The sequence below is a fragment of the Silene latifolia genome, chromosome 7, assembly GCF_048544455.1.
Source record: "Silene latifolia isolate original U9 population chromosome 7, ASM4854445v1, whole genome shotgun sequence".
NCBI classification, from domain to species: domain Eukaryota; kingdom Viridiplantae; phylum Streptophyta; class Magnoliopsida; order Caryophyllales; family Caryophyllaceae; genus Silene; species Silene latifolia.
Genome location: NC_133532.1, coordinates 112,959,407 through 112,971,471, shown reverse-complemented (window position 1 = coordinate 112,971,471; position 12,065 = coordinate 112,959,407).

Genomic DNA, 12,065 nt, shown 5'->3' with positions numbered 1-12,065 from the left:
TAAGAGACACCATTGAATTGCTTGTTTCTAGTCGTAGCAATCGTGATTAGATGTAAGGGGTAGGTCGGGAGGCGAAGGGACTTCTATGGGATAGATGTTTACGTAAATACAAAAGTGTGAGATTTAAGTTAGGATGAGTTAGCATCGATAGTATGGTTGTAAGAGCTTGGAACATGGAAAATGAATGATTTAGTGTTGAGATCCGTTTTGTTTGATTTTACTCTGTAATTGATTTTGCTGTCATTTCCTTCCTGTTAATTTTCTACGGATGAAAATTTTATGAGAAATAGCCTCGTGAGTTAGTGTTCTTTTGGCGTTGGTTTCATGCTTATAGGGTATACGGATTAAGAGTAATAATTGTTTTAGTGGGCTGTGGTCGGGAAGTTCCTGTGCAGTGATGTTTTGACCAACGTTTTTGTAAAAATCCTCATTTAAATTGTGTAAATGATTTTTGCGTAATTCCAACTCCATTGACTAGAGGTTTCGCACACGTTTTCAAATTGATAAGCCACGCAAATTCTTGATGTCTCTATATTAAATGGTAAGCTTTGCAAACTGACCCAAGTTCCGGACCAATTGCTGTCACATACTTGTTTGGACCAACTGAGTTGTAAGATTCTTTAAAAATTGAATTCTTGAACTTTCGACCTCATTCCTTTTATCACAAATTATTAACTCTCTGTATGTTATGAAAAGTAATTTAACTCAAGTATTCGTTGGACGGTTATTTAATTGTGATTTTTGAAAGTTACAACGTGAATCATGACCTGTAAAATGTGCGTTCTATGCTAAGCTTTCACACAGTTGTTTGATTAATTCATGAGCCTTAGTAAGGTGAAATTATAATGTTTTATATGATGGTAGTAGCACGCATGTTCAGTAGTTATATATTTTAACAAGTGATAAAATTAAAACTTAGTTGATAACATTGTTGGCATGATAGCATGAGTAAAATTGGATAGCTTAATTTGATTCTCAACCGAGGGTGAAATGTTTATACGAGTCCAGTTGTTTGCATACTTGGTATACATTTGGCATGATGTAATGTCTCTGGGTGTGCATCTTAATTGCATAGTGGTCGGGTATATATATAAATATAAAACTATATTGTCATATCTTGGTAAGTTGATAGCGTTAAAAGTTAATTGACTGTTCTAACATACACGCATGAATAATTATAATAATTAGGTCTAAATGTCTACACATTAATGGTAGTAATGGTTATGCCTAAGTATTACCACATGTAGGATGTCATCTGAGTCCTAAGGTCCCTTTTGTGAGCCTGTGTGCCTATAGTTATACCTATTGATTCCATTGCATTAAATTATTTCGGTTGAACCTAAACCTATAACATGATAATAAACAGTGTTGTTATTTTGTTATTGAATATGTTCGTTATTACAATATCGTAAAAAATACTAAAGTGATTCTTGCAATTGCATGAGTGGGATATAAAGGAAACTGTTTGATATAACACGACAATTGGCATATTTATATTCTCGAGTCGTTACTATCAATTATATTAAAATAAAGATTGTTATGATAACTATGTTGACAATTATAATAGGATAATCCTTTGATGATTCACATGATATGCTTTGGTTTAAATGATAGTCGATATAGTTACATCTAATTGAGTCTACAAGTTGCCCAAGTATTTAAGTCGTGCAAATAAGTGAAGTGTCCAAGTTGCTAATCTTTTACTATAGCTAGAATTCTACAAAGTATACGATGGTGAATGTATGTTAAACTGTTTATGCGATATCGGTTGTTTTGCTGAAAATGAGTGGTACTAAGTTGCTAGACACAGTTGAACGATATGGTTGCTATGATGTCAAACACACGTGTGCTATGGAAGTAGTGTTGCGTTGGCATGGATCATATGTTGTTACTTTTATTAGCGAATATGTTTCAGAATTTATATCAAACAAGTTGGCCAATTCGTGTTGAATGTCTGATGAGTAAAAAGGTTTTTGATTACGTGTTATGTTTCCTATGGTTTCGAGGTGTTTAAGTAATGCTCATGCACCGCATATTTTAATACTCCTGGTGATTTATTAGTAGCAGATTGTTCAATTATTCGGAATTGGTAACAGTTTTGACTTGGGAGTGGAATTTGGTGGGGTCAATGTAGATTGTATGCTGGTTTACGTGTATTCTTGCAATTGATATTTCTAAAACGATCGTTCTCTGGTAGATAATGCGAATTGTGATGATCTTGAGTTGACCAAAACCCTGGTGTTACAGCAGTTACCCTGAAAACTTGTTATATAGCTTTCGCACACTTAAACCTCGAGGACGAATCCTTGTCTTAACACCCTTGTGTCTTAATTTGTTAACTTTCCATTTTGTAGGATGGATCCCTACAATGTACACCCCAGGATCGTTACATGTCACTAGATGCCGACTTTAATGAGCATTGTGAGAGACTTTTAACGCCATGGACATGTATGGCCATAATGGGCACCCCGAGTATTTAACTAATACTCGATTAAGAGCGTATACCCTTATCGATTCTATTCCCGACTACGGCATACTAAAGGGAAGCAAACGATTTTATATGAGAGAGTTGACCACCCATTGCATGAGGCTATTCCGTGACCCCAATTATCGCGGCGGGGCCAAATACCCGCCCGAGCATACCTTTGACTTCATAGCGGGCGACCGAGACACGAATTTTACGCTAATGTACCGATGCCGAAAGTACGATTGAACCACCCATGCCGGACTTCGGGGAAGAGGTGAACCGAAAGGGAATGACATAGAAGTCACCAGAATCAGAGGAAGCGCGACCTAAGGACCGTTAGGTTAGGGCTAGTAACACCATGATCGGTCTGTTGTGAAACCGTGTAAACCTTTGGTTCCTTCTTGTTGTTCTTTTGGTTCGATGTTGTGTTTTAAGTCAAGCATGAACTAAGTAATAAGTGATACTTGTTGACAATCAGTTAATTTCATAATAAAACCTTGTTTTCAACTTTAATGTTCTTTGCGCAAGCTTTTGGTCATGTGTTCTTTTTCGATTACATGTTGTTGATGTATTTTGTTACATTGGAATATGAAAGTTGAGAAGAGGTTACGAGGACGTAACCATGTTTTTAGTTGGGTAGGATTGTAAAATCTTAAGGTTTATGTTCCACTTGTGTATAGATTGTGGTGTTGATCAAGTTATAGATCGTAGTTTGTCCAAGCCGATGTTTTTTGATGTTTCGTTGCGTGGTACCCATACAAATGAGTCCTCTATGTTGTGTAATTAAACCGCTGCGCCGTTATGGTGCTCGATAGTTTGCATGAGTTCATGAGTGGTATTAGGTGCATGAAGTAAGTTCCGGGACGTAACTTTCTTTTTAGGAGGGTAGAATGTAACGTTCCGTTTCAACCGCTTAAGATCATGAGTTCTTGTACTAGAAAAATCTGTTTTGGTAACCACGGCGATACTTGGAGGTTTGGTAGATGAGCGAACTTCGGGACGAAGTTCATTTTAAGGGGGGAAGACTGTAATACCCCGTATTTTATATTGTTCATCGAGTCGAGCAATTGTTTAGTCGTATTGATATCGTAAGATCGAGTTATCGTAAACTTGTTAAGACGGGTTAATTGAACGAATCACGTCACCTAATTCCTTTTTCTACACATACCCATCTACCCGTTGACCCAAGCCCATTTACCCATGACCCAATTAACCTTTTTACCTAAGTTTAACCTAATTCTACCCTAACCCTAAAAACCTCACTCCCTCACCCGCCTATCATCTTTGAGCGGCACATTCCCCATCAATCACACAAATCGAGGAAGGGAGAGTGAGTGTGGGTGTTTTCAGAAAGCGGCAAGGAGGGCCTTAGGGTGTTAGTCGACGACCATAGTGAACCCGGTGGTGTGGAGGTGGCGGAAAAAGGTATGGGTGCAACTTTCTCTTTCGTTTTCGTTTTTCTCGGGTCTTTGTTTGTGTTGTCGTGACTCGGGAGGGGTACTGGTGTTTGGTGACGGGGTAGTGGTAATGGGTGATTGGAGTCGTCCCTATTGGTGGTGGTTAGGTGGGTTTTAGGCGGTGGAATAGGGCGGGAGGTGTTGTCGGGGGGTGGTCGACGGGTTTGGGTATAGGTTTCAAAGCGAGTTTAGAGGGGTAGCTTTGGGGTGGTGCCACCGTCGACTAGGGGGAGGTCGACAAGGTGGTGCTAGGTTGTCTGTGTTCGTGGTCTGACGGCGAGCAAGGGCGTGGTGGTTGTCAGGGGTATGGGTGTTGGTTGCGGTGGTGGTAAAAAGGAAAACAGTGGGTGTTGGTGTTGATGCGCGGTGAACCAGGCCAAATGCCAGCCCTGGTTCGACTCGCCGGCGGCAATCGACCAGTGGTGGTGGTTCTTTGGTGGTGGGGACGAAGTGGGGGTCAGGTCTGGTGGTTGTCGTGGTGGCTAGGTGGTGCGTGAGGAGTGTGTGAGTGTGCGAAGGGACGGGGTGCGTGAGGGGTTATTCGAGTTGTTTTTTTTGAAACGGGTTTTCATAGTTAATCGTTATAATTCGTTAATGGGTCGTATGTTTAACTAATTAATTTAATTCCGAGTTATTTAATTAATAAAAGACGGGTTTAAGTCGGGTTGTTGAATTGTTTTATGTCTGAGTCGGGTTTTCTTAAAATGTTTAATTCGTTCAATATTTTATCTATCATAGTAGTTATTTAAAGTAATTCCCGAGTCGGTTAAATAATTCAAGTCGGGTTTTGAGTCGGGACTGATTAAAGTGGAAAGTTACTATTTCGGGAAAGTTTCCATTTTGGGAAATTCTATATTTAGTAGTTAGTTATAATAAATATTACAATTGTTTAGGTGACGGATTCGTGAAGGATCGATAATCAAATTCATTGCTTTATTTCTGGACTGCTTAACTGCTTAATTGGATTTCTTTGGCACTTTGAGGTAGGGAAATACACTTACTCTATTAACGTTGTTGAATTGTGTTGACTTGATTCCTGGTTGTTGATTTACGTTACCATTTATATTCGGAAATGTGATCGATTGATTTGACCGTATTGAGTATGATATCACAACATCGGGTAACTGGCATGACTTTATGATTTATCGGTTGATGATTTATATACATATTGCATTGCATTAATTACTGTTGAGCATTTCATATGCATTGGAGTTGGAGGAGGATGTGGTGGTGACGATGTGGAGATACGATGTGATGTTGTGATAAGGCCCAGGCGGGTTCTGCAGGACTTGCCTGGTGTCCTCATTGTTGAGTGGCGAGATCGACTTGGTCGATATTTATAGTCTGGGGATCGGTATGGTGGGCGTTCGGGGTATGAGATGTGTGTGATGAGTTGAGATGGAGATGGAGGTGACGGAGTATCATGCATATCATATTTTATTGTTTTATTGTTTTCCCTACTCAACCTCGTGGTTGACCCTGTGTATTCGTGAACACCTGTGATGAACCGTTTTATGGGGAGCAGACTTGACAGGTTTAAGAGATAGGACGGGAGCTGGATGGGCGTGAGACATTGGATCAGACGACTTAGTATTAGATCATCATCTAGAAGACTTCACTTTTGTTTATGTCAGTTCTTGTAATTTAATTTGAAAAGAGAATTTGTAATAATTAAAGTTAAAATATTATATAAATTGCCCTGGAGTTTAATTTGTTATTCACTACCTCGGGAAACCGAGATGGTAACAGTCCGTTTTATTAGGGAATGTCTTGCTAAAGGCTCCTTCATAAATCGGGGTGTTACATCGCGAACAATCACGATTGCACAGAGAAACCGTATAAGATTGAGTGCAACTTACTTGTTGAGCAGGTTTTCCATAAATTGTATACTAAGAAGATATATAAGTTGGTACGTGACGAGGTAATTGGGTTAATTTATACGAACGCTGATCCGCCGAGAAGACTTGGGCATAGTGTGACATTTAACGTTGAAGATAAAAAAGTGGCGCCATTTGATAAGTGTAAGAACTATTGGGTTGATATTGACAGAAGTGTGGGACTGCTCAAGTGCTCATGTAAGTTATTTGAGTTCAAGGGTATACTGTGTCGACATATTATTAGATGCATGGTTATCGAAGATGTGAAGCTGATCCCGGAGAAGTATATACTTGATCGATGGCGAAAGGACTTGGTTAAAGAATACGTGACAATCAAAACTGGGTACTATAATCTGGAAGCCTCAGCTCGTGCGAAGAAGTCGTTGGAGGTAACTATAAGGAACCATTACATTTCCACACTAGCGCTTCGAGACGATGAAACTTATGCAACATATGATAGATTGACTTCTGAATTAATTAAGGAGTTGGAGGGGATTGTTGGTGTTGAAACTATAGACGCCTATGTCCCTGGCGATGTTTCTTCTAGGGTATGGGGTCATAGAAGGCTACAGCCTAAGGAATGCAATATTAGATATATGAAGAGGAAGGCAGCACATAGGGAAGGTGGTCTCAGGACCCTGTTTGATGAAGAAGATCGGGAGGGTACTAAAAGGCAATAGAACTCCCGATGCTAGAAAGAATAAGAAGGTGAGTAATAGAGTAATTGTTATTCATTGTTGTACTAAATTCTTTACTCGGCTTTTTTGCATAACCCTCTAAATAACGTCATAATTTTTTTGAATTGCAGAAAAAAACTAATGTTCCAAACCCATTCACCGCTAATGAGAGCAATCATTTAAATACTGCATGTAGCGAGTTTGGTGCATCGCAATCTACTCCTACAAGACAGTTTGGTGCGTCGCAATGTACCCCTACGAGGAGCCAGTTTGGTGCGTCGCAATGTACCCCTACGCGGAGCCTGTTTGGTGCGTCACAATGTACCCCTACGCGGAGCCAGTTTGATACGTCGCAATCAACTCCTACAAGGAGCGTATTAGGTGCATCGCAATTACGCTCACCTTATTCTACCCCTAGCAGAAGCACATTTGGCGCATCACAGCCTACTCCTCCTTTGCATGTGATGGAAGGAGATGTTAATCGATCGATGTATGAGTCATCTTACGAATTTTACCGTTAGTATGTTTGTCATGTAAATTGCATATGAATGACATTGCATTTTGCATAATGAAGACAATCATCTACTTAATGAAGTCTAATTATATTGACCAAGTTTAATTTCACATACCATAAGTTTAATTCCAGAAACCATGAGTTTATAATTACAAAATTACATACCAATTTAAACTTAGAGCCCTAAAAGATCAACTTAAAAGTAAATAAAGTCATGGACAATATCGCCTCTTATAATCTTCGTCGTAGAAGAGGTTCTCAGTACGCACTTGCTCTTCAATACGTTCAATGGTCGGGCCTGAGTGGAACCACCAGGTATACCATCCCCTTGTTGCCTTGCTCACAGAACGTTTCCACCAGCCGCACCTGGGTATTATATAACCCACCATCAAGTCCTCATTAGAACCCACTTCGTAAGCGGATGATCTCTCATCTGTCCCTTTGAGGATGACCTTTCCTTTTGGATACGCAACTGAATTTGGAACATTCCTAGCCCTTCTAAGAAATCTTTCTTCCTCTAGTTTTGTTATTTCTGCCTCCCAAGGACAATCCGGATTTGAAACCGCTTGTCTTTTATTTGGATGTTGAAACTTCCACCAGAAAGGGTCGCACTTCCGTTTTCTGTTCATATCCATAAGCTCTTCGAAAGATTCCAGTAAGATCAAACATGCATAAAGATTAACGAGATACATGATGTTACTCAAAACTCACAATCATCAATCCTTTAAACCTAAACCTCAATATATGTAGAACATGCATATTTGGGGATTACATATCATATAATCAGAATCATCAAGACATCAATATATGAAGAACAAGCATGCATCTTGGACTGACTAAGCAACAATAATCATTTAAACTTGTACAGAGTATAAATTTAGGGCAAAATTTGTATACAAAGAACAATATTCCATCAAGTACTTCATCTTCTACTGATGAAGAACAAAAATTCTTTAACATATACTGTAACATACATACTTGTTAAATTATTAATAAACATATTTAAGTTTAAATGTGAGATCAAACCTACCTTGTTGATAATGATGAAGAAGTAGGCGTGATGTAGACGTTATCAGACGGTATGTCTCTTCAACTTCTCAAACTGTCTGTGCAGTCAGTTTATATGGGGAAGTGGAAAAAGAAATGAATGGGTGCCAATTTGTTGTGGGATATTAAATAAACGATTTGTATTTTTTTTTATTTTTTTATTCAGTACAATATGAACATGATTATAGGATTATACTGTGGCAGCAAATTAAAAAAAAAAGAGATAAGATCTTAACAATATTGCGTTATTTTAATAGCTTTATGATACGGATATTATAATATTGCATTATGTGATATGATGATCTAACAACGAACGAAACTTACTTAGATAAACATAAACATTATAACATTAATATATTTTCTTCCGTAAAATGATCTAAAAAGAACGAAACTTACTTAGATAAACATAAACATTATATATTAATATTTTTTTATTATACCATAAAATAAAAAACAAACAAGACATTTCCTTATTGAATATCGTCCATTTTCATGGACAATATGGTGGTTGTGGCCAACCAGTAATTGACATATTATACTTGTTCGTTTCAGCACGGCCACCTTCCTTATGGTACCAACTGCCCCATGCTCTGCAAACCAGGGCAGCATTCAGCCTAGTTTCCCTATCGCATCTTGGCAGGATGTAGGAGATGATAACGTCCTTGCACGAACCAACTCTGAATGCCGGTGATGTCTTGTTGTATCCCTTGACCTTATAGTTCTTTGGTGTATAGAGAAGCATTGGTTCCCACCACATCTTCATTCTTTTGTATGGGTGAACACCTTCCATTTAGGTTTTTTAGGGTTTTTGGGTTGTGTTGATGGAATGGTTGACAGAGAAAAAAATTTATGGGGACACATATATATAAGAGATGGAGATGGTGTTTTTTCATTTTTATACTCCATATTCAATGGTCAGTTTTACGTATATTGTATAGGTTCAATGTACATACGGCGTAGCCGTATGTACATTGAACCTATACTCCATATTCTCTGGTAATTAATTTGAAGATGTGTGCGAAATGGTCCGTTTACTACGTTGTCTTCACGTGGAAATGCAATTCGTTAATTTAAAGTGTATACAAACAAATTTACATAAAATTAAACAAGTCATTTTCTTAATAGACTTCCCGATCATTTCTTAATGATGTAATCGCTCCCGTTATTTTGGTGACCCAACATAAATCCTAACGCTAACTTACGGCACATTTTACCGTCTTTCTCAAGTTCTGCCAAGTTTCCATCAGATGGATATAGTAACTTAAGAAAACGGTGCATGACGTAAGTTGCTGAATCCCCCTCAATTGCCACTCCTTTCTTCTCCTTCAGTTGCCATTTACTGCACTTGAGCGAAATCCGACCGGCCAAACTTGTTGCTTTCTCCAACGTCCTTTTCTGCAAAAACATATAGAAAATTCCATCTATTAGCGTTGTGCTATTTATGCTTTAGTAGCACATAACATATACGAAACGTTAATAACGCTTGCTTACCACAGCTTCATGAACATTCGTGTTGTCAACTGAATCATCGGTTGTCTTGTAAAGGCGTACTGACTTTTTACACTTGTTCACCACATACAACATCCAGAGGCCATCAACAAATACAGGTACATGGAACTAGTCAATAAACATGGAAGGTTCAGGCACAAATTAAAACAAATACGAGTGAGGCACCGATAAAACCATCATGCATGCAAATTTATGCAGAAAAGGCACTTACATGGGTTGTCTCACTTAGTTTAAACCCCGTACTTATATCTTTCTTTACTAGGGTGGCCATATTCGGCATGAACTTATGACAGCCTCTACCCTTCACAACCAGATCAACCATCTCCCCCTACATAAATTGAAGAAACATGTAGTTCTAAGATTGTACATTACAAAGTTAGTTGAATATGTCTCACAATTTACCATAAGTTTTGGACAAAGTATGTAGTGTTGAGTGTCAATCGGATCTTCCATAAATAAAGTATAATTGATTACCCTTGCCAAAGCCTCCATTACCTAGTAAAAAAGTTAATCAAATTCTGATTTAGTAAAAATTAAACAATTAGTTAATGTAATTTAGATGGAAACCTTTTTCAACAACCTCTACACCAATTGGTTCTTCTCCAAGAATAGTTTGACGAACACGACGGACCGACAATTCAACTTCTCTGTCATTGAAAATTGAGTCGTCTTTGCACCTAAAAAATAATAATATGGACGATATCAAAGTACACAAACTGTATTATTTTATGAAAGCAACTACAGAATCCTAAAAATTCCCATGCACTAACTCATACGCAGCTTTGGCAGGATGTAGAACTATACGGCGTAGAAGTTTGTCAACCCTTTCATTGATAAATGTCTTTTGGTCCACATCTTCAACACTGCAGTTATTTGTTCCTTTTCCGTGACCTTTTTAACTCGCTTACGTCCTACCGTTGCTGGCTTTACCTTCACCTTCTTCAAATCCACATCAACACCCATTTCCTTAGTCACCGAGCACCCTTTACCTTCAAGCCACTTTGGTCTACAGTAGCGTGGACCTATTGGGTAAGGTTGGCCATAAACGACATTCCGAACAACATCAGACCTTCCAAAATGATCCTCTGAATCACCTACCCTATCAGCAGCTATTGACTTTTGAATATCAGAGTGTTGCCATGCACCCAATCTTGGCTCATCAACTTTCCACCTAAGGCCCTTACCCTCAAAGTTAAACCTATCAAGATAAATAATCTGCAAGTACAACACGTGAAAGAGACAATGCACAATTATGGAGTGCAACTTTCAGGGAAAATTAACAACCATATCTGAAGCAATTCACATATAATGAGGAATCACTTACCATCAAGACTAATGCACAGCCTGAAATACCATCACATGTACCTTCACCAGTATATTTCACCATCCACTGTAAAATGAACTTAGACCAATTCCATTTGCAACTTTCAGAAACGTAATCGTAAACAACCGCTCGTAGCAGCTCTGGACTTGCAAAGTTGCTCTTCGTAGTACAGAGAAGGACACCTAATACATAAAAAATGAAATGCCGCAAGAAAAGTACTCTACTTTTGACCTCAGATATACATGCATTGTAGATGAAGTTGTAGGGGACACCACCATAACATTCATAGTGTTTCTTCAATTCCTTAAACTCTAGACGCCTTGAAGACGTTTCTTCAAAGACGAAGGCGTCATCACCATATGGTAAACCAAGCTGTTTCGGGTATGATTACGGAGTAGTGTTATGACCACGTAAGCTTTGTTGAATGATGACTTTGCTTGACTCTTCCTTTCGGCCTCTTCTGAAACAATGAACAAACTGAGGGCTCGGCTTTGTACCGAGCGTACTCACTCCGACGCTCAAGTCAGTAAACTTAAAGAGATTAAGTTGTGTGTTACTTGGCAAAGTATATTGTAGAGAGATAAGGGAGTTTATACCAGATTAATAGTGAGTTTTGGTTATATTTTTGGATCCTTTTCTCGTTGAGAGAAGTGGAGTATTTGTAGACTTTCACCTTTTGTCACGTAGTGGCCAAGTGGCTAGCAGGTGGAAAGACCGTTCTACCCTCGGCCGATGGACCCATGGCAGGCCGGTCGAGGGGTCTTGGATATGAGTACGCGGATATGTCTCCGGTGGTGATTGACCACCGAGACCCAGTGACAGCCGACAGCCGAGTTTGAGTCAGGCTAGGGTGTCACGATACGTTGACTTGCTGTGGATATCTTTGACCTTGCTCAATATGTTGACTCGGTCAGTGGGTGCAGAATATGCCCCATCAATTTGCCCCCAGCGTAGTCTATGCCGTGGTATGGACCTTCGATGAGTGTTGAGCGTATTCTGCGCAAGTTGAATTTTCTTCCCCGGCTTGGTTTTGCTTTGGCCGTATCATATCATATCCTCCCTCCACATGGATGTGTAATGGACATCAGATGTGGAAAAGAAAATGGCCCTGGCTGAGACCGGGGTTGAGAGTGCCGGAGCTTTTGAATGCCCCCGGCCGGTGCTGCCAAGCTTGGTTGAACAGCGGGCCGTTT